The following is a 24,701-nucleotide window of genomic DNA, read 5'->3' on the forward strand; positions in this document are numbered from 1 at the left end:
CAGCGAGGGGCCCCCACAAGTAATAGCCTCTTTTGTGCTGGCAGGACTATAAACTAGTACAAACTATGGGAGGGAATCTGACAATATCTATCAAATTTTAAATGCTCATTACATTTGACTCTGAAATTCTATTTCTGAAAATTCATCCTGCAGCTATTCTTACAAATGTGTGCAATGATGTGTTTAATGTAACACAGACAGCAAAAGACTGAAAACCTAAGTGTCCACCAATAGGTGAATGAGCAAAGTGGTATATCCCTATAATGACATATTCTGTGTCTCAAAAAGCAATGAGACTTTTTCAACATATATATATATACTGATAAAAAATAGCACTCGAGATAAATTTTAAAAGCCAAGAAGTAATATCCTATATGATACACCACCTTTTATGATACAAAAAAGTAATGAAAAAAGTATGCATATGCTTATTAATACATAGATTATTTCTGGCAAAAAAAAAAAAAAGCCCAACACTTGGTAATGATAGTTATCTCTGGGAGGAAGAACTCGGTAAATGGAGAACACAGATGAAGAGCATTTACTTTTCACTATATGGCCTTTTGTACATTGTCAAATTATGTACTATGTGCATGTGTTATATAAAAGCACTTTTTATAAAATAGAAAAATCAGAGGGTACCAAAAAATAGACGAAAGCACAAATTTTCCTCTCAGCCAGTCTTCACTATATTTTGTCTTCTATTTACAAACATCTTCACTGTTAGGAAAAAAGTTTGACACATCTTTATTTTCTTGAGCAATAGAAGCAGAAAAGTTTATTAAAGCAAAACGTACACTCTCAAGATATGACCATGGGCAAGAGAAAGACAGCCAGAGAACAGGGACAGAGACAGAGTGAGCTGCATCTGACAAATCGTTTTAAAAGTGAAAAGAGTAGTCTTGTTAAAGAAAGGGGGAAGGATAGCTTTCTTCTGCTAATCTTTATAACTTACATGTTTATTCTACTCTTTTACCAGATGGAAAATTATTAGAATAGATTAAAAACCAGATGATAACTATGAAACTGTTGAAGAACTGGACTCTAACAGACTGGATTTCCTGACTGGAATGTGAGAAATTCATTCCCCTTTAGGATAATGTTGACCTTGGGATCAGATGCCTATCTGTTCCATCTCCTGAGAGATCACCTATGCTCATCTTGTTCACTAAGTTGTCAAGTACACAGAACTACCAAAGAGAGTTCCGCAGTGAAGTCTGGACTTGTGCTACCTATGTATGTTTCTTTCTGCACCAGCATTTTTTAACACAAACAGTAAAATCTGACAGTATATTTGTAAAGACTTAGTTCTATGTTTTAGCAGTTATGAATTTATTTAGGAAAACTAAGCACTGAATAGGAAAGTCTCAAGTTAATGCCTCACCATTGAATCTACTTTCCTATAAATTTCCATCCCTTAACAGCTATATCTTGAAATAGGGCCCATTTAGTTGCTTTCCTATTAAAACCTGGCTCCTCTATGTCTTCACCATCCATGTAAGCAAACCCAAAGTAAAAACCTACCAATTGAGACAGCAGGGAGATCCAATGGACAAAGAATAATATATTTCATTTATCTTTTCAATGAGTCACTGACTTCCAAACAGGGGTTTTTCTTCTATGTTTAACACAGCACATCCAATGTCGTTTTGTCTCACTGTCTTAGACTTTTAATCTGGATGACCACCTGGGAGGAGCACCTAAGGAAATTCAAATACTAGATAAAAAGTTGAGCTAAATGGTCTTTTAATACCCTTTAGATTCCATAACTAAAAAGTAAGAAAAAAAAATAAGGGGGGTGATGGGCATGGAGGAGGGCAATTGAGGGGATGAGCACTGGGAGTTTTATGGAAATGAACTGGACAATAAACTATAAAATTTATGAAAAAAGGTAAGAAAAAAAATTAAATATCCTTAAAAGCGAGGAAAATATTACAAAATATTCTAAACAAACAGCAAAGGTTTCTGTAAAGAGTTGGGTAGTAAATATTTCCAATTCTGTAGGCCATGCAATCTTAATAACTACTCAATTCTGCCACTTGCAGCACAAAATCAATCATGTATAATTAAGTAAATGAATGGGTATGGATGTGTTCCAGTAAAATTCATTCACAAAAAGAGAAAGGTAGTATGAAAGTCACAGTTTGTCAACTCCTATTCTAAACAATGATTTCCAAAATTTCATATCCAGAAAAATGAACACAAAGGAAAAAAGCAGCAAAGGAAAAAACCAGTATAGTCTGAAAATTCATCTCTTGTGATTTCACAACTACTATACTTACCATACATATTACGTAAAATACACAGTAAATGCTTAGTTTATATGATATCTTCAAAAACAAACCAACATATGAATGCCAAGCTTCAGAAATATAAATACACCAGAGGCTAAATGCAAAATAAAGATATAACCTATAGCCTGTTTCAAAGTGTGTAAAAAATCTATTGTTTTTATTTTTTTTAATGTTTTATTTATTTTTGATAGAGAGAGAGGCAGAGCATGAGAGGGGGAGGGGCAGAGAGAGAAGGAGATACAGAATTTGAAGCAGGCTCCAGGCTCTGAGCTGTTAGCACAGAGCCTGATGCGCGGCTCGAACCCACGAACATGAGGTCTGACCTGAGCCGAAGTCAGAGGCTTAGCCGACTGAGCCACCCAGGCACCCCAAAAATCTATTGTTTTTAAAAGGAAAGTCCATTATAATGTTCAGGGCTGAGGTTCAGACAATATTATGTTGGAGAAAAGGCTACAAGTGAAGAACACTGAATATACTCCTGTTGCAGACTCAGAAACCCTATATTACTATCCTTCTCAACATAATTTTGATGTAATAATAAAAAAATAACAGAATTTAAAGAGGTCATGAGGTAACCCAACACTGTAGCAAAACATAAAAGTCTGTTTATATACTGGTACATGTCTAAAAGAACCTAAACTATTCTTCTCTACAGAAAAGTATAACATGATTTACAATTTTCCTTAGCTAAAGGTTTTATATGGGGGTGGGGAACAAGAGTGGAGGGAAACGAGACTAAGAACATGATAAATATCACAAAAAAATGAAAATCCCCCAGAAAGCTGCATGTAGTTACAATAACTGTGAAAGATTGTCTTGGCTTCCTCTTTCTTTTTTTCCCTTTTGTTTTTCCACTAAAAGAGATAAGGGGATTAAGTATCTCTAACTAACCTAAATTAGTAACTGTAATCCAGAAATTCAAGAACAGACTTTGGGGGATGGGGATAGGTGTAAGGGTCCAAGAACACGTTAAAACAAAATGTTGTTGTGTATGTGCACAAGTATGCGCTCCCATGCATACATCTACACATCTTTCTAGGGAAAGAATCCACAGCTTTTATCATATTCTCAAAAGGGTCAATGAACCCAAACAGTTAAAAACTACTACAATCAAGTTTTTTGTGTACGTGCCAAAAAGAAAGTGGACTTAACGTGCAGAGAACAGACTTCATGGGTACTGATGAAAAACCCCATTCACATCTAATCTGGAGTAAAAACGTGTAAATGGTAAAAACCGAATAATACCAATCACCCTTAAGGCCAGTTATGGATTGAGCTGTGTTACCCCAAAAGAAATCTTTTGAATTCCTAACTCGCAGTACCTCAGAATGTGACCTTATTTGGAAATAGGCTCTTTGAAGATGTAATTAGTTAAGGTTAATGATGTCACACTAGAGCAGAATGGGTCACTAATTCAATTATCACCAGTGTCCTTATAAGAAGAGGGCCATGTGAAGACACAGAGATACACAGGGAGAACTCCAGAAAACTCCATGTGACAACAAAACCAGAGATTAGAGTTACACAGCTCCAAGCCAGAGAACACCAAAATTGCTACCAAAAACCTATGAAGAGGCAAGGAAGGATTCCTTTGCAGGTTTCAGAGGGACCATGAATTTCAGACTTCTATCCTCCAGAACCATGAGACAAAAAATTTCCATTGGTTAAAGCCACCCAGTTTGTGGTAGGTACTCCTGTTACAGCAGCTCTAGAAAACTAATAAAAAACCAAATATCACAGTAACTAAAATTAGTGTACAACGAAAAGAACTTCTAAAGATGATGCATGTGCTCTCATGCCATAATAACATGGACACTTTCTAACACATATGACACAGCTTCAATTACCAAAATACACTCTACTAAATACTTAAAAATGGAATGGCTTTCCCAAATGCATCCAGGATAAAACAGTAGAAAAAAGCTTTATATTCCAAAAGCAAATGAGCAAAATAAGGTTAACATTGAGATCCTAGAACAAATCATTGGAGTGTATTCCTTACTGTGCATTGGCACATTCTCAAATCTCAGTATACAGTAGCAGATTCAGGAAAAGCAGGGCTCTATCTACTGCTATGTAACAAAATCCCTCAAAAACTTAGTACCTTAAAACAATAACCATTGTAATCTCTCTCTTGATATTTTTGAGTTAAGAATTTGGGAAGAGTCTAACTAAACAGTTCTAGCTGAAAAATTCTAGCTCAGGATCTTCAATCCTTTGCATCTCTCCACAGGAAGTAGTTTGGGCTTCTTTCCAGCATGGCAGTCTCAGGCTAGACTGAATACAAAGCCGCTACAGGCTTCACCTCCAGTATTCCAGTGAGGTAGGCCAGAAGCTCTCTCACCTCTTCTCACTTTGCCTTGAGGGTCACACAAGTATAACTTCATTCTACTGGTTACAAGTGATTCACAGACCACTGAAATTCAAGGGTCATAAACCCCACCTCAGGATGAGAGAAGAGTCTAGGTCACACTGATAGAGCATGTGCAATGGGAGACAATGTTAAGATCATCTTTAGACGTCATCTGCCACGAAGAGCATGGTGAAATAATGATGCATTTATTAATTTTGAGACTGTCAACTATTTAATCTGTGCTGGACCTACTTGGTGGCCCTAGGGAACAACAAACAGTTGTTTCTTATTACATGTTTTCAGTCACCCAAAACTAAAAACCATGGCTCCATGGGCCTCATACTTCGAAATATTTTGCCTTTTACCAAGTAACCTCATTTACTGAATAAAAATTTCATTTTTGATTGTTTACTTGTCAACTTCTAATCAGTAAGTTACCACTTGGAGTTGACACGCTTCTGGCCAAAACCAAGCCAACTCATTTCAGTTTGACTATGAAGAGTATATATATTTAAGATTTCTGATAGTCTTCCATCTGGAGGCATACTGGGAAACAATGATCTTGTGTCTTTTCTGCTATATTGTAATAACTCTGCAATCATTATTTGTTGTTACAAGACTCAACATAAAAGAAAACTGCCTCTGCAAGTAAGCTGTAAGCAACAAATAAGGGGCCAAAATGCAAATTCACAATCTGCACTATTTACTGTACTCAAACTGGGTTTCTTTTTCCTTTTTCAAAAATTAAGGCTTATGAGGCATTTTTCCACAAACAAAAGAATGGCTGTAGCATCTTGGTTAACATTTCTTTTTTCAATAAAAGATGCTAGTGTCCAACCCTGTTGTGAGCACCCATTGAAGGAGATATAATGGGCACTCTGTTTGCCTACACAGACACTGGCATACGAATACTTAACTCTCTGAATCCTATCTTCCTCAATGTCTAAGATACTTCTTGGTGTTAGGGAATCTCAATAGGTTCATTAGTTCTTTTAGAGGCACTACATAACTATTTTGTACACATGCTCCAATAAGCATGCACTCTGACCAGCATTAAATGCCTCTAAGGCTTCATTATTCTGGAAAATATTACACATTAACAAAAATCAGACTCCAAATTCCTTTGAGTGATGTAAAAACACAAAGACACTTTAAAAGTCAAGTTTTTCTCCGTTAGAAAGTAAATGTCAATTCTACAGAACTAAAGTTATCTGCTGACAAGAAAATTTAAAGTTTTCAGCAATATCCATTTCCCTTTGTTTCTGTTTCTGTCCTCAAGGCCTGTACCAGTGGGGTAACTTCTCTACTGTAAAGCTTACAGAAGAAGGATTGAGCTCCAATTAACACAGGTTGGCAACTGCTTGAGTTAATGCCTATGTTCAATTCCATTCTGGGAGAAACTAATTTTTACACAAAGTAGTTGCCACAAGTCACATGATTCTTTCTTAAACAACTGTGCTATGCTTTCTCCTTACCTTAATAAAAATGTTCTCATGTTAAGACATGAAATTTTTATCCTGATTACTTAATTCAGAACAGTGAAATATAGGGGCACCTGAGTGGGTTAGTTGATTAAGCATCCGACTCTCGATTTTAGCTCAGGTCATGATCTCACAGTTCCTGAGTTCGAGCCCTGCATCAGGCTCTGCATTAACTGCACAGAACCTGCTTGGAATTCTCTCTCCCTCTCTCTCTGCTCCTCCCCAGCTTGCCTGTGCTCGCTCTCTCGCTCTCTCCATCTCTCTCAAAATCAATACATACTAAAACATTTTTTAAAAAAAGAAAAGTGAAAATATAGGATTCCAGTATACATAGGCATACTAATACTTAAAATGTACTACCAAACATCAGGCTTCTTGAACTTTTCCAACACAACTAAAAATAGTGAAATATCCCATTTTGCTCAGCAATTCATGGAAGTTGTACATTTGACTCCATAATATATCGAAAGACTAATATAAAAATATTTCAAATTACTAACATTAACAAGAAAATATATCATATTTACCACAAACATTGCATGTAGATTACCCACAGATTTACCCAAAAATGGACTCAGGCAGATCTTGTGTGGTTAATTTAAAACTACCAAAATCTGTTCATGAAGATTAAGATCTCTGAGAACAAGCTGGCAGAATCAGGTATTTCACTCATTATAAAAGCAGTTTAGATTCAGTTTAGAAGCAGTTCAGACTCCATCTGATTATTACAGCAATGTCTTGCAACCCTAACAGCAGGAAAGTGCTTTGAAGTTCCTGTTTTATGCTGTATATCCTGTTTCTCTTGTGTCCCCTTCTTATGCACCTCTTATTCACTCTCAAGGCTGAACCTAAAAACAGGTACACCCTCCAAGGCAGCATTTTCCAAACCATGGTAAATGGGGCTGGGAAACTGTATACTTTATCCCCAACCACAGCGAAGTGTATTAGCATATCAAAGGCTACCAAATGTCCCCGGGTAAATTAGCCCCAGAACCCTAAGCCTTCATAAATTTCCCAGAACTACTAGGGAAACAATACTCCCCCACCCTCCTGAAAAGCTCACAAATTACCTTTTAAGGTAATGATTACCCAAAAATAGGTCAAACCTCCCACGAACTACAATTTAAAAACCATGATCTTCCAGGGCACTGGAGTGGCTCAGTTGGTTGAACTTCCCTTCGACTCAGGTCGTGATCTCATGGTTTTTGGATTCTGTGCTGACAGCTCAGAGCCTGAGGCTGTTTCAGATTCTGTGTCTCCCTTCCGAGGCTCTCGGCTCACGCTCAGTCTCACTCTCGGTCTCACTCTCTCAAAAATAAATAAACATTAAAAAGTGTTTTTAAGGCATGATACTCCTTTAATGCCTAAGATTACTTATGAATTGGGGTGCCTGGGTGGCTCAGTCAGTTAACCATTGGTCCCATAAATGCTGATTCCCGATTTGGCTCAGGTCATGCAGTTCATGACACTGAGCTCCACCTCAGGCTCTGTGCAGACAGCGCAGACCCTGCTTAGGATTCTCTCTCCCTCTCTCTCTACTCCAAATCCTCCCCCCAATAAATAAATAAACAAAAAAAATTTTATTACTTATGAATAAACTATCAAGTCAATTATTAAGAGTTGTAAAAATGACCATGTTATTAGAGAAACTACCAAAGACTTCAATCTGCATACAATTAATAACTCTGGCTGGTGCAACTCCCAGTGCTACAAAGCTCCTACCACATATGCATACTCAAAACCTGGAGTTCTGTAATTTCAAGAGAGGCATTCACTGTCAGTGAGGTTGTGGTGTCTTTGAGTCATTATTTTTACTTTTTAATTAAAAATTAACATTAGTTGGGCTTCATACATTTTAGTTGTTTTATTATGCCTGCAGAATCTATTTTTTTATGTTTATTTTTCAGAGAGAGAGAGATAAAGAGTGTGAACAGGGAGGGGCAGAAAGACAGAGAGAGAGAGAGAGAGAGACGGAATCCGAAACGGGCTCCAGGCTGTGAGCTGTCAACACAGAGGCTGATGCGGGGCTCAAACCCACAAACTGTGAGATCATGACCTGAACCAAAGTCGGACACTCAACCAACTGAGCCACCCAGGTGCCCTTACGCCTGCAGAATCTATTGTACAATTGCATCACAAGGATTTGAGACCTACAGTGTTCTAACTAGTCTAGACTTTAAGACAAATATATTTTTCATAATTCAATTAGAGCTATCCATACCCCTAACTGCTGAAGAAAACCTCTCTCCCTCCAAAATGCCTGCACCTTGACCATTATTATTTTTCCACTGAAAGTGGGAAATTACTGAGCTAAAAAATGACCCAGCTAAAGGCTGGGATTAAAACAACTTGAGAATAGTGGTTTTAAGGGTCCCACCCTGGCTACAGGGTCACTAATGTAGGGGCAGGTGTTCTCCCTGCCTACCAGGTCTACACTGACCAAATGTAATGTAAGGACTTGGAATGATGCCCCTTTACAGAATAACGTCTCTGAACTTGGCTTTGAATGATCCCTCCAGTCTCTAGTTCTGGGAATCATCTAGAAATGTCTTCAAAAGGACTAAATCCCAAAACAAACCTTCTTCTCAAAAATTCCTTCCTGGTTTATCTTTAATTTTTGCCAGGTTCACAGATATAGCTTGCAACTAAATGTCAGTCAGGGATCAGCCCAGAAAAGTATAGAAAATATGAGAGAGGGGTGCCTGGGTGACTCAGTTGGCTGAGTGTCTGACTCTTGACTTCGGCTCAGGTCATGATCCCAGGATTGTAGAATCAAACCCCACATCAGCTCTGTACTGAGCCTGGAGATTGCTTAAGATTCTCAGGTTCTTTCTTTCTCTCTCTCTCTCTCTCTCTCTCTCTCTCTCTCTCTCTCTCTCTCTCTCTCCCTCCCTCCCTGCCCCTCTCCCCCTTTCACCCAGGTGTACACTCTCAAATTAGAAAAGAAGAAGAAAAGAAAATATGAGAGAAGTGTTTGATGACTTTATGGATTCTTAGTAACTGTTTCCAGCTGTGAAACTGATTTAAGATCTACGAACCCTACCCAATAAGCTTTGTAACCATGGGTTATTGTGCTACAGATGGGGTGAGAACATGTACAGCAAAGTAAAAACACTAAGAGTACGCAAATTCAAGTAATTCTTAGTCAATCAACTGAAAATCAAAGCCACAATGCTAAAAACTCTACTGTAAAGATACTTTCTTCTCTAGAAACTGAGATCCAGAATAAAGACAGCCAAAATAAGTAAGCATAACAGACTTCCCAAAAATCAGTAACGAATAAATAACTACACTGTTTGGAATGTCACTAACCACCTGACCATGCTCCAGTCAATTGACTGCTTTCATCCTTCAGAAAGTTCATTGAAAGGGAGGCCAAATCACTGATGATTAAATGCTTCCTCTTCTAACTCTCAAAGTATTAGAGTAAGTTGTTTCCTTATAGTACATTAGATCCTCAGAGAATTATTAACTTTAAGAGGTCAGAAAGGTTATCACTTTAAAGCAATACACCTAAAATTCACAGTCAAATGTCTCATTAGCAGCTAATTCAACTGTTCCTATCTCCTGAGGCTTATGCTTATGCTAAAAACCATTATTATGACTATATTTTAGGAGCAACCCACAAGTTTTTAAAACCATGTATTTCTAAGGACTTAATTTAGGATCATCATTCAAATTAGACGGATGATAAACACAATCTCAGGGCTTCATAGAGAATCATCCTTTTAGACCAAAACACAATTCTCAGCCCCATATCACATATAGGAGTGATTTTAACACAAAGCACAACTCAAGGGGCACCTGGATGGCTCAGGTGGTTAAGTGTCCAGCTCTTGATTTGGACTCATGTCATCATCTCACAATTCGTGGGATCGAACCCCATGATGGGTTGCACGTTGACAGCACAGAGCCTGCTTGGAATTCTCTCTCCCTCTCTCTCAAAAATAAATAAACTTTAAACAAAATGTACAACTCAAAATACTTTAACAGACCCTTTCCTCCACAAATCTCAACTATCTAAGGGCAAGTTAGGCCAAAGTAGTTTCTCCTTTTACCTTTGGATAAAACGGTATTTATATATTTATTCATTCTTAAAAATCATATACTATACTTCCTGTTAATTCAGGATGGATAGTAGCTGGTAGAGTTCTTGAACAAACAGCTAGGAAAGAATTCTTGAGGGGCTCCTGGGTGGCTCAGTAGGTTAAGTGTCTGGCTTCGACTCAGGTCATGATCTCACAGTTCGTGGGTTCAAGCCCCGTGTCGGGCTCTGTGCTGACAGCTTAGCAGGCCTAGAGCCTGCTTCAGATTCTGTGTCTCCCTCTCTCTCTGACCCTCCCCTGCTTGCGCTGTCTCTGTCTCTCAAAAATAAATAAAAAAACATTTAAAAATTTAAAAAAAGAAATAATTCTTGAGACATCTTTGATGCAAAAAGGTGATTTTTATTAAAGCACAGGGATAGGACCCGTGGGCAAAAAGAGCTGCACTGGGGTTGTGAGGAGTGACTGATTATATACTTTTAAGTTACTGTGGGTTAGGGATAGAGGAAGTCTCTAAGGAATTTGAAAGCGAGGCTTCCAAGACCTTGAGGGGCTAGCAACTATAAGATAAGGTTACTTTTGGTGTTTAATAAAACAAAAACATTAAAGATGTAAGGTAGTCATGAGTTCCTTGAGGAAGGTCACACTCTGCATGTTTCAGGTGTCTATCAGTGGGCTATACGCTGTAAGGAGATTTAATTTTAGCTAATTTTCCCTTGCCTTTGTTTCCCTCTTCATTTTCCTCCCTGAACAGCTTTGACCCTTACATTTTTAAAGTTGTTGAAGGTGGAAGGTCTCATCTTCTGTGGCTTCTTCTTGCTGAATAGAGGCGTAGAGATGTGCCTATCTATAGGGCAAGATGGGTTAGTTGAGAATTTAATAGGAGTTAGGAAAGGCTAAGGTGGCTGCATCTAGAGTTAATAACATATGGGAGTCTCCGTGAGCAGAAAGGATCATCTGTTGGCTTGAAGTTGTGTTAGCGAAGGAGTCTTGGCACCAAGTGGAGAGACATGGGAGAAAACAGCAAAACATGATTAAAATAACAAAACGGAAAAGAGGCCCAAATAAGAGTCCTTTGATAGTTGGCAAAACTCTTTCTTTAGCCAGGAGTTTAAACAATTATTAAAGGAAAGAGAAGGATAGTTTAGAGTGCCAATTTGAGTATCTGTCAGTTGGAAATTCAGAAATATTTTTGTGGTATCTGGAATGTATACACAGCATTCTATGAGAGTACAAGTTTCACCTTGTGCAGCAGTTAAAACAGCTAATGCCATTTTATTCTGTGAAACTATTTAATGTATTTGAGTTACTTTAGTTATTAATAATAATAATGTTATTTTAAGTCATTTAAGGCTTTGATTGTGTAATAGGTGGTGTTAACCAACATATACAGACTGTTTTTGTTTAGTAGTCAATTGGAAGCACTCTAATAGAAACAAGAAAAATACAGGTTAATGGTTAGAGCAAAATTATAAAACCGAGTGTCTGCATCTCACGTGCTGCCAGGGAAAAGATTTTTAGATGTTAGGCTTGAAGCATCCTCTAAGGTGGAGTGGGAAGAGGCAGTGGGAATCAAGATGGACTTTTCTGGTTTGTAACTCAAGTATCTGTGCTGATCCCTTTGAATGGCCCATAGAGTAACAGGCACAAAGACTATCTATATATGATTTTGTGATAATTTCTCTGAAGTTTACCTCAAGTTGTCTAGTTCAGGCAAACAACAAACATTTAAAAGCAAGTTATTGAAACATAACTTTTCTCTCTATAACCCTCATTTCTAGAGATAGCTAAATCAAAACTAATTCATTAGGAGAACAAGTCCAGTTTGGCCTAGTTATTTACATAAGCTCAGCAAGAACAGCGACTGGTCATACAGAGCTTTTAAATTTTGCTTTGCTGGAACTTTTTATAAGGAATCTCCAGACTGAACTTTTAGTAGCCTCTCCAGGCCAGAAGCCACACCAAGTACATGCCAACAGACATGCCTGCAATACCTATAGATTTGGGCAAATTCTTTCTAAGAGGTCCCAAAGTATCCTGAGGTTCCTGCACCTCCCAGGAAGTGACATTCTTTACTCACCTATTAAGGCTCCTGGGAACTCTGTAAGCAAGATATCAGGCCAACATTTCAAAGGGGCTTTATTGGCTTCGTGCTTCATAAAGTCAACCTTAGTTCCTTAAAACTGTTTGGTCATATCTGAGTCTATGTATGTCACTCTCAAATATGACATTCCAGTCAAAGCCTTGGTAAAATAACCAGTATTTCCAATGGTGACCTGTCACAAGGAGAATAGGTTCTTATTGAACTTATGCAAACACCTGTAATTGCCATGAAAGAAAGAATACTTAAGAGTTTTTGAATTTCAGAGGGTTCGGGTAGAGAGAAAAGTTAAATGCTTCAGTTTGTTTACAAATGAATGCTTTATTGCATTTCTGTATGTCATAGATATCTTAAGAGAAAGCTTCCTTAATCTGGAAGAGCAAACATTATAGAACCAACAGCATTTCCAAAAAGAGTCACAAAACTATAATCTTCCTATTTAGTCCCACTTACCAATTCTTGTTTAGTTTGAATGCAACTTTTTAGTTCAGGAAATTTTTACCCATTTGTTTTATGATCTTAAAAATGTCAAATACCTATATTTGTCCTAAAAATCCTTTTTATAAACATCCTTGAAGATGAAGCATGTTTTATAAGCATCAGAACAATAACTATAAATGAAAAGACTCAAAAATGGACATGGTTAACAATCTGATAGGAGAGTTCACTATGATTCAACTGACAAGGAAACTCAGTTATTTCTGTGACACCTAACACTTTGACAATTGGAATGTCAGGTGATGACCTTATACCAAAACATATTAAAACTTTAGGAATTTTATGGATATATTTGAGCAGTTATAGCATTTACCCAAGCAATACAACCTAAAGTTTTACCATCATTTGTTTGATAGGGCTTTCCAAGTAACATACCAAATTAAAAAGTCCAATTGGTCAAAAAGATTTCATTTACAATTTAAACCTTGGGAAGTTTGTTAAAACCTTAGAAAGTTATAATCCATATCCTAAACAGGATTACTGATCATTAAAAATCTTAATTATTTATTTAACCAAGATGGCAATAAAAGATTCTAAAGGCAAATGCGTAGGGTTATACAATTGTTAGCAAAACCTAGCTCCTTTAACACTGAGAAGTTTTAACTAAGTAATCAAAGACCTGATAAAGACAAAACATAAGCTTTGGTTCTCCCAGCAGACAAAAGAAAAAAGACCTTTGTTTACATATTTATTTTTGTCAGGAGCAGATCAACAATCCAAGAAAACTTTGCCTTTTAAACGGAGAGAAAAGCAGAATTTTAATATTATACCAGTGTATTTTTAAAATCCATTCATTTCAACCTCAGTCTGTCCTAACCACACATAAAATTCCTTTCCAAAGATTTCCCTTCAAGAACCTTCTACAACTTTCCTTTGCATTCAGATTTAGTCCCAAGCCCTTTCTCCCCAAACAACTAGTCTCATTTAGGAAAAATTACTTTCTTTTACCTTCAACAAAAATGTATTTTCATTCCTTATATTTTCCTTACATATCTCCTACTTTTCTACGTAAGAGTTGCCTTTTCCTATTTCCGTCACTCTTAATTACATTTAGCAGAATTTTAACTCTTAGAAACCTTAGTCTCCAGTGAAAACTAAGTAATAGCCAATTGTGAACTGTGACACCAGAATTTTTTAGATGGCAAATTTATGAATCAACTAAGTACAATGCAGCTTTTCTAAAAGACCCAAATATCCTTAGTTTCTCTGCAATAAGTCAAAAATATAAACCTATGGTTAATAATCAATTTTTAAAATTTTTTTTGGTTTATTTATTTTTGAAGACAGAGACAGAGCACAAGCATGGTGGGGCAGAGAGAGAGCAGGAGACAAAGAACCTGAAACAGGCTCCAGGCTCTGAGCTGCCAGCACAGAACCCGATGCGGGGCTTGAACCCACAGACTGCAAGACCATAACCTGAGCCGAAGTCGGACGCTTAGCAGACTGAGCCACCCAGGCACCTCAATGATCAATTCTTTAGCATCTTATCATATTTGTTAAAGACCTAGATGTCCAATGAATTCAATCTAGTTTATCATTCAAACAAACCTTAACATTTCAGGTTACCAAAGACCTTGAAAGCTATCTTAACAATTACCCATGAAAACTCTGAGGCAACAAAATTAACCATTTTCAGCCATCTTTTTGCTGACAAATTGCCACAGAGATATTCACGAGCTTATCTGACCTTCAGTAAACCTAGGTAGAAAAAGTTTTATATTTAATGCTGATAATTCTAAAGACATATCTATCTTAATTAAACCAACAAGCTTAAATTAGTTTAAATACCAAATATGTTCCACTTGGGTCCCCTTAAAAAGTCCATCACTTTGTTCACCATTGTCAGTTTTCACCAGGGCCCCAGTGAGGAAATCTGAAGTGGGCAGTGTAAGTCCAAAGGAGTGCTCTTTGCTCCTTGACAGTGAGGAGAGGAGGAGGGGATCATGGTGCCAGAGGCATGGAAGATGCAGGGTGCACCCAAAGTGGTGCAGAAACAGGAAAAGGGAGAGTGGAAGGCAGAAGAGGTGAGGTGCCTCCAGGAAGGCTGGAGGTGGATAAAAGCCCAGTGGACAAAGAAAAAGGTCTCCCAATCCTAAAGTCTGTCAACTTGGACAAATGAGCAAATGCAGATTATCCCCCCCACCCCAACCAACAAGTGGAAATGGGCAGTCCATGTCAGGCCAGAGAAGACACGAAACTTCCCCGAAACAAAATGAGTTTCGGGAGCTGCCTGGGAATATTCCTTAAAGTCTCCTTCCTGAGGTAAACTAACAAGAGATAATTGGCTCCAATTATCATAGTCATTAACTCAAGAAATGAACAGGGAGAGCCCCCACACACAGCTAGAGTAACCGGAGTCTATCAGGAAGGAGGAACAGTGAAAGAGAGAGTGTCCTTATCCCCTTCATTAGGGATGGCCTGTGTTTCCTCCAGCAACCTGAGTTCATTCAGAGGAGGCCTGTTTAGACAATCAGGTGGCCCTCAGGTCCGGATCCTGATTTAGGGCCATGAAAGCCTGGACGTAGGATACTTCAGTCCATTTGCCCTGTTTCTTGCAGAAGAGATCTGATAGATTGCATCAGTGTAACTATTTAGCATTACAGAAGATCAGTCCTTTCCTAAATCTTGCAATTCGAATTGATTCCAGTGGGCTATTAAAAGCATCCCAAGGGAGAGTCCTTGGGGACAGACGATCCCTTGTTCCTAGAAAAGTAGAGAAGGTCCATTACCAAAAATCCCCACCCTCAACTCCTGGGAGGTGTCCCATGAAGCATATGTCAGAGGTTCCTGGTGTGAAAATGACTGGAGGTGGCCCTCAAATAAAACTGCTATGATCACCAACCAGCCACTAAAGGGCCCTGGAAAAGGGATGCTAGCATCCCTCTGCTTCCCCATAGCATCGTAGGCTACAAATGGGTGCCTGGTGTATGGACCGAAATACTGTGCCCATGCCATGCCTTGAAAGTCGTGCTGTAAAAGGCTGTGCCTTAGTTTACCTTGTCTTGAGGAGCATGCCATGAAGGTCATGCTTTCGTTTCCTTGAAGGATGTGCCATTTTTAACCCATGGAAAACACTAGAAGTTTTACGATTCTGTAATGTAGTTAGTAGGGGACATTGACAGAAAACAGTAAGGACAGAAATCCCTCACAATTTAAGTGACATTCCAACACAGTCTTTACAGACAACCTCCCTAGGAAACGGACCCTGGTTGGTTTTCGGCGGGCTCCCAGTAGAAGTTTCTCGGCCAGAAGCAACTAGACCAGGGATGTGGAGAGGATCATGTTGGACCAATAAGGAAGAAACCTCCCACAAGAGTCTTTAAGACCAGCAGCTGTGGTAGTCACTTAGGTGGCTGTCTCGTGCCCAACACAGATAACTTTGTATAAGGACAGAAATAAAGAGAGGGCATCAAGTTTCTGGGTCTTATTACCATTCTGGCCAGGGTACCAACTTCCAGCCAAAAGGCAGAATTTCTCCCAGCAGAGTAGCCACAGGCTAGAGGATTGCAGCCTAAGCAATCAACATGAAAGTGTTCCAATAAGACCATACTTCTTAAAAAGTCCCTGTGATAAGAGTAAAGGAAGAAAAGAGAAAATACTTACCAAGTTTGCACAAAGGCTCAGAGTCCAGATGAGAAGACTTGATGCCCCACCTTGGGTGCCAGATGATGAGATCTGAAGTAAAGTTCACGAGCAAAAGGCTAAGAAAGAATTCTTGAGACATGTTTGGTGCAAAAAGGTGATTTTATTAAAGCACAGGGACAGGACCCATGGGCAGAAAGAGCTGCACTGGGGTTATGAGGAGTGACTGATTATATACTTCTAAGTTAGTGGGGGTTAGGGATAGGGGAAGTTTCTAAGGAATTTGAAAGCCAGGCTTTCAGGATCTTAAGGGGTTAACTACTATTAATATAAGGTTATTTTTGGTGTTTAATAAAACAAAAACATTAAAGAAGTAAGGCAGCCAAGGGTTCCTTGAGGAAGGTCATACTCTGCATGTTTCAGGTGTTTATCAGTGGACTGGCAGCTGTAAGGAGCTACATTTCTCTTGCCTTTGTTTCCCTTATCAGTAGCTATTATAGGAAATACCATATACTTATTCCAAAATCTTTCGTAAGTTCATTCAACATCTTTATTATGCTGGCTATAGCTTATTTTTCCCCAAGAATCCAATTAAGAATTGTATTTTGGAGGCACCTGGCTGGCCCAGTTGGTAAAGCATCCAACTCTTGATCTCGAAGTTGTGAGTTTGAGCCCCACTCAAACTCACATCCACATTGGGTGTAGACATTACTTAAAAATAAAATCTTTAAAAAAAAAAGGAATCAGTCTACTTTTTAAAAATTAGGCATATGTATAATGAGTTTTACAACTTTTATCATTCAATAACGAAAAACATTTGCTTGTAAAAGGTAAGCAGTACACACAGAAATAAATTTGAGTTGAATTTTTGTAGTATGCTTTGTGTCTATACATTATAGAATAATTAAACTGAATCCACAGACCTGTACAGATATTTAAATGAGTTCTGAGAGTCTTATTAACCTCCCGAAAATATATGAACAACTAAGTATGCACAGTAATCCCCCTTACCTGCAGGAGGTACATTCCTAGACCCCTAGTGGATGCCTGAAACTGCAGATAGCACCAAACCCTATCTATATATACTATTTTTTCCTATATATACATACATTCCTATGATAAGTTTAATTTATAAATTCGGCACAATAAGATTAACAATAATAATAAAATAGAACTGTAACAATATACTATAACAAAAGTTATGTGAATGTAGCCTCAAAATATTGTATCATACTGTATACACCCTCTTCTAGTGATGCGAGATGATAAAATGCCTACATGATGAGATGCAGTGAGGTAAATGGCGTAGGCACCATGACTTAGTATTAGGCTAGTAGTGACTTTCTGATATGTCAGAAGGAGGATCATCTGCTTCCAGACCAAGGTTGGCCATGGGTAACTGAAACCATGTAAAGCAAAACTACAGACAAGGGGGGGATTACTGTTTATTTTTCCGAAGATAAAGCACAAGGTTCTGAGGAGATGCTCAAAGAGGTTCATGACCTTTGACTAAAAATCTCTGCATTATGGAACATATTATAAGATTTTATTCTCAGATAATACCTCAAAGTATTTAAGTCAATACTCCAAAATAATAGTATATAATGGTAAAAATTCCTTAAATGCAAGGACTTCTCATGTGACTGTCATGCCAACATTTCTGCCAAAAATTCCATAAAAGATAAGAATGATATAAACTTGATATTTCAAAGTAATCTTAAAATTGTCAAATGGTTAACATTTAAACACACACATACATACTACCATTTACAATCCCAAGATGATTTATATTTGAAAGCTGATGGCACACACACACACAAACATTCTAGACAAAATGGATCCATTAACACATGTGGTACTAAGATATTCAGAAGACTTTTTAATGGAATATGTCAAATAATTCACCATAGACAGTGACAGTCATAAAAGCAGTGTGCCCTTATTTGTAATATAGAAATTGGCTTTTTTCAAATACTGATTTAAGATCTAAGTATGTCAAAACATGCTGTAGGGTTCTAAAAGACAGAGAGAGATACAGATTTAGGGGAGAGCCTGGGTGGTTTAGTCAATTAATCAACTAACTCTTGATTTTTGGCTCAGGTCGTGATCTCACAGTCGTGAGATGAGCCCCGCATCAGGCTCTGCACTGACAGTGAAGGGCCTGCTTGGGATTTCTTATCTCTCACCCTCTTTCTGCCCCTCCCCCTCACATGTGCACAAGTGTGTTCTCTCGCTCTCTCTCTAAATAAACATTTTTTAAAGAGATGGAACTTTTCCTATGAAGCTAAAGTTAGATTTTTTTTTAACTAACATGCTTTCTCCATGTGATCACCCTCATCTCACCCCTAATGTTCTTTCTCCTTGTCTAAATCTTACTTTCATTGAGAAAACTCATTTAGAATCTCTAGTCACCAATTTTTGTATATGATTTGTTGCCACATTCTGTTTTATATATGTATATTCAGTCATTCCCCCTGAATTACAGATTTTATATAATTTCTCCTGCCTCGCATAGTACAATACATAAGTCTCAAAATATGAACAATTTATATGAACAATTTCCACTTCACTTAAATTAGCATTTCTATTTTTACACTCATCATGCTGTTTAGTAATAACTGGTAAAAATGTCTAGGGATTTGCTTCAAAATAAAAATAGGTTTATAAATTTTAAAGTTGGTGATGTGCATTTTACATTGGCAACTTTCCATAATACAAAGTTTAAAGGAGATTCCTTCTTCTACTAGAACACAGAACTTTTCAAAGACGGGTCCAGTAGTTTTCATCTTTGTACCTTTGCCCAGTGGAGAGTAGATAAATTTACTTTAAAACACATTTCAATATTTAGGCAGAACTAACTTTTAATGAAACTTTAACAGCTTTTGTGTGAGACTTTATTTAAATAATTCTTTGATTAAATTCAGATAAAACATACATTCATTTTTAACTACTTACTAAGTACCTACTACTTTCTCAAATACCCTGTCTAACTAAATGCAGGATGTCAAAAATAACACATCCTTTCTAATACATTGGGAAGCTTATAGTACTCTCAAGGATCCATGGAAAGAAAGGTCAAGGAGAAAATGCAAAGAGATGAAGTCAAAGAAAAAAGAGTAAAAAGTTACTATAGTTTTTAAGAAGAGATCGAAAGCATCCACATTTTTTTTAATGTTTTTTAATTTATTTTTGAGAGACAGAGAGAGGCAGTGTGAGCAGAGGAGGGTCAGAGAGAGAGGAAGACAAGGAATCTGAAGCAGGCTCCAGGCTCTGAGCTAGCTGTCAGCACAGACCCCGATGCGAGGCTTGAACCCACAAACCGTGAGATCATGACCTAGGCCGAAGCCGGACACTTAACCGACTGAGCCACCCAGGTGCCCCTCCACATTTTTAATTAAAAAGAGGGCATACAGTGTGTTCAGGCTGGACAAGTCTAAAAGTTCCCTTCCCCACTCCATTTTTGCAGATGAGGAAACTAAAGCTCAGAGAGGGGAAATGACTTGCCTTAAGTTACACATCAAGTTGCTAACAAAACCAAAATTAAAATTCAGATCTACTGATTCACAGTACAATGTGAATTTTCCACATCAAAGAACTTTCTTCTATACTATAATATTCACTAGCTAAAAGGAATGACTATTTTATTATTAATATATACTTCAGTTCTATATATTAAATCATACTAAAAAAGAAAAAAGGTCATAAGCTAAGTAGATGAGGAAATGAGAAGAAAATGCACACAACAAACTGCTAAGGCACTGTACACACAGACTACATGCATATACCACACTTCCTCAATTCTGAGACACACATTTGACTTTAAGGCCCAGTAGCCATGGGGAGTGCCTCTCTACTTACTAGATGGAGTGGTGTCCAATTCATGAATCATTTTTTTGTATTGTTTTTTTTTACATGCTTATTAATCTTTGAGAGTGAGAGAGAAAGAGAGAGAGAGAAGGAAGGGCAGAGAGAGAGGAAGACATGGAATCCCAAACAGGCTCCACGCTCAGTGCAGAGCTCTATGTGGGGCTCAAACTAACAAACCATGAGATTATGACCTGAGCCCAAATCAAGTGTCAGATGCTTAACCAACTGAGCCACCCGGGCATCCCATGAATCAATTAGATCTTCAAAGTCAAAAAAAAAAAAAAAAGACAGTATCCACTGCACAAAAATTTTATTTATTTTTTTAAAATTTTTTAACATGGGGGCGCCTGGGTGGCTCAGTCGGTTAAGCCTCCGACTTCAGCTCAGGTCAGATCTCACGTTCGTGGGTTCAAGCCCGTGTAGGGCTCTGTGCTGACAGCTAGCTCAGAGCCTGGAGCCTGCTTCCGGTTCTGTGTCTCCTCCGCTCTCTGCCCCTCCCCCTCTCATGCTCTGTCTCTCTCTGTATCAAAAATAAATAAAACATTAAAAAAAAGTTAAAAAATTTTAACATGTATTTGTTTTTGAGACAGAGGACAAGTGGGGGAAAGGCAGAGAGACAAGGAGACACAGAATCCAGAGCAGGCTCCAGGCTCCAAGCAGTCAGTACACAGCTTGACACAAGGCTCAAACAAACAAACCGCTGAGATCACAACCTGAGCCAAAGTCGGACACTGAACTGACTGAGCCACCCATGTGCCCCATATAAGCATTTTAAAATAAACTCTGTAAATTACATTTCATTTCAAAAAAATACTAAAATAAGAAAACATACACCTCTAAAGGTAATATAATGCACCCTTAAAAGACAAATAATCACCATCATTTAAGAGCCAGGGTCACAGGGCAAACACACAGAGCAACAGTCCCATCTTCTAATGTAACAGTTACTGAACTGTTACAGGCTATGTGGCATTTTTTTTCAATTGTAGATATTAATGTAAATAAGTATTTCTTGCCCTTGATCTTATATGCATGAGATTTGGAGTTTCACAAAGCAAGGGTTGAATCTCAACTCTGCTCTTTGCTCTCCAACCTTTGGAAAGTTACTTACTAACTTCTCTGAGCCTCATTCTCTCTGTAATAGGTTATCCACCTTGGAGAATTGTATGAGAGCTAAAGGTAATCATTTATTTAAGAACAGTACAGTACGTAGATGAAATATTATATTTCCTCCCATAATCCCTATGGGCCAAATTAAACTAAAAACTAGATCCTGTTCTTGACTTATAAGATTCTTCCACCTCCATTTCAGAGATTGGAATAAATCTGGACTGATCCTGGGGCAAATCCTACTAGCTTGCTTTCGAATAATTATTTGATAAGAAAAGCTTATTTTATTGTCTTGAAACTCGCCTCTTTTCTTCTTCAAATTATAAACAGAAAACAATGACAAATTTTAAGTTAAATTAGTTACATGTAAATTCAGCACTTTCATATGGTCTTATTGAACTGAAACTCTAAGCCCATTACAAATCCACTAGAAGAGAGGCACTGTAGAACCAATGTGTGGGAAAAGAAAGGGTGTAAAGCCAAAAAAAAACCCAAAAAAAACCGGTTGAAATGAGTCAATCAGGTGAGTTGTTTGCTTTGTTTAACCTTAAGTTCATGTATTAAACCCTGAAAAAACAATGTTCAGAGGAGCCAAGACCGTATCTCCATGCTTCAAGGTAACCTGATCCCTCAGATTAAACAAATGCCATCTTTCAGTATGTACAGTTTCAAGATGTGACTAGTCACTTCCAAGACAGGAATGTACCTATCAAAATATCTCACATGCGGCAGTATACACTGAAATAAGACCATCTTTTCCTCTATCCCAAACATAGGTCAAACTAGCCCACCCATATATTTCCTATTAGCTCATTTCAGTAGAATGACTTTTTCCCTACTAATTATATAAGTAACGCCCATTTTCTTAAACTGGGAAAATATGAATATTTTTGAACCACCCATGTTCTTACCAGTCGAAGATTAAAATATTAGAAAGGAGCATACCAACATCTTTCCTATGAATCTGAACACCATATTTTGAATTTGAATAGAACACTTGCCACTAAACATGAGTAATTACCAGTGTATACCTTAGTATCTCCATTCTGGTTTTTGAGACTAAATTCACATAACTTTCTTCCTGACTTAACTCAATGGTTCTTCGGAGTCTCTCAGCTACATATTTTGTTGCTGACTACTTTCTCTTTCTTAAAGCTATTTCTATCCTAAGTTTTCCAAAACACTATATTCCTCAGTGTCTACAAAAGTCTCTCCAACTCATCTTTTTCTTTTCCTTCCCTGGCTCTCTTCTATTAATTCCTAATAATCTCTTTTAAAATGGCTCAGGCCTGACCTTTGGATTTGCCTGTCAACTCTGAACCTCCAGCATTTAACACAGTACCTGGCATGAAGCATATGCTCAATTAATATCTACTGATTGACTCTGTCATTCCTAACTTGCCATTTATTAGCCGTGTGGCATCAGGCAAATTAAATCTCTCTGAATCTCAGTTCCCTCATCTACAAAACAGGGATAATCAAAAGATGATGATGCTCGGAAAGCTCAAAGCAGTGTCTGGCACAAAGTAGAACCCACTAAATTTTTGCTATTATTATCAACATAATCTAGTATAGGACTCAAAAATGTTTCTGATTACTTTATGGTTGAACACTAAATCTACCTCTTAATAACCCAACTTCTTTTCAACATATTCTATTATCACAAAAATCAAAAAAATATGTTTATGCTCCTTCCCTTACTACTGGTCTCTAATCCATCAACTATTCTATTGGGGTTTTTTTTTTTTTTTTTAAAGAGAGCAAGCGAGTGGGGTAGTGGGACAGAGGGAGGGGCGGAGGGGGAGAAAAAGAGAAAGAAAGAGAAAGAATCCCAAGCAGGCTCCATACTCAGCATGGAGCCCAATGCAGAGCTAGATCTCAGGATCCTGGGATCATGACCTGAGCTGAAATCTAGAGTCAGGGGCTCAACTGACTGAGCTACCCGGCACCCCCATCGTCAACTATTCTAATTCTTCTCTCCTAACCACAATACAGAACCATTATTTATAAAACTAAGCTATAACCATAGACTTAATTGAGCTCCACATACTTAATTCTTCCTTCAAATGTTCCATCCTCCTTAAGATCCATTTTTTCTTTGTCATTCTTGCCCACAGTTGCTTACAGCTTGTCCAAACTACTAGAACGTCATCACCATGTCTTCCAATATCCCATATCCAAGCTCTTACTTCAAAAGAGGTCTCGAAACTCACCTCTTCCTGGAAACCTTCCCTGATTAACTCCATACCACTCATATTACTTCTTTGCTCTCACCTCAGGAACTCAGCACTTAGACATTCTGTCATTCTAAGGGGTAAAATGTGTTCAGTGAATAGCAGTACCAAGAAATTACTTCCACAAAATTATTTCTATTTCCTAAAGAACGGTCCAGTAGCTATGATTCTTTGTTGATCTGGCTAAGAAGGAAATATCCTATACAACATATTCCCTCTTTGGTTTCTGTCCTCGGCACTTGTCTGTCAAGAAGTGCTAAACTGTTCACAATCCTTTCACTATCCTATCCTCAAACAGAAATTATACGTCGGTGCTTATCACCTCCTCCCATTTAAATCCACTGAAAATGTGGCAGTGGCCCACTTTCTTTTCTTCTACCTCTTCTCCGCCCCCAACTTCTGCCCACATCCCACAAATAAAAATTCCCAAAGCTTCAGAGTAGCAGTAGTAGTGACACACACATACCATCTTTCTTTCCTCTAAGTGAAAAAAACTTTGAACCTATTTAGTCACAAAACTCTTCCCAAGGCTAAAAAACCTCCCCAACAAGCATGATACATAATCAAATTTTACTGCATCAAAGTGGTTGACCCTACAGTAGCAGAATTGCACTTATATGTTAATTCTGTTACTGTAAGAGATCTTGCACCATTTTTATGCTATATTACACACACCCAACAACATAGTTGAGAAACTCCCCTAGAGAGCAGGTTTTCTGGAAGTATCTTCTAATGCTTTAAACCAACATATTCTCATTTTCTTTTAACATAAAGAATCAAGCGATTCCACGCTGCCATCCAGTCAAAAGCAAACAATATTTGTGCCTTAACTTTTGAGAGGGTGAGTTTGTGTGCTGCTGTGGCACAACAATTAGATGAACGGTCCTGGGAAGGCGGGGCTGGGACACAATGAGCCTCAGTAGTGAGAGTGAAGTCTGAGTGCTTGGCCCACGATGAGTACTGACTAAACCTATAAACCTGACTGTACTCACTCCTACCTGAGACACTCGGCTCTCCAGTCTCTCCCAAAACGCACGGTTATTCTTGCTCACTTAGTCATAAAAGATCCACACTTTTTAGATATCATACATTAGCCTAGCCCCTCTGCTCCTTGTATACTTTCTCCTAACTGGCCACC

The 24,701-nt window shown here is 38.0% G+C and overlaps 1 protein-coding gene across 5 annotated transcripts in view; it reads right to left on the bottom strand.

Moving 5' to 3' along the window:
* Positions 1–24,701, bottom strand: part of FAR1 (fatty acyl-CoA reductase 1) — a 78,152-nt gene that overhangs the window by 53,014 nt on the left and 437 nt on the right. The window contains exons 2-3 of one of the 5 annotated variants that reach the window (XM_029956647.1): positions 23,543–23,636; positions 1,525–1,700 (exon numbers count right to left, since the gene is read on the bottom strand). The exons of 2 other annotated variants lie outside the window; for them this stretch is intronic. The gene's annotated coding sequence lies outside the window, so the exon portion shown is untranslated. The remainder of the gene's footprint in view (positions 1–1,524; positions 1,701–23,542; positions 23,637–24,701) is intronic. 2 more of the 5 variants (XM_029956648.1, XM_029956649.1) reach the window with 2 other exon arrangements.

The sequence above is a fragment of the Suricata suricatta genome, chromosome 11 (genome assembly GCF_006229205.1).
Source record: "Suricata suricatta isolate VVHF042 chromosome 11, meerkat_22Aug2017_6uvM2_HiC, whole genome shotgun sequence".
Lineage (NCBI taxonomy): Eukaryota > Metazoa > Chordata > Mammalia > Carnivora > Herpestidae > Suricata > Suricata suricatta.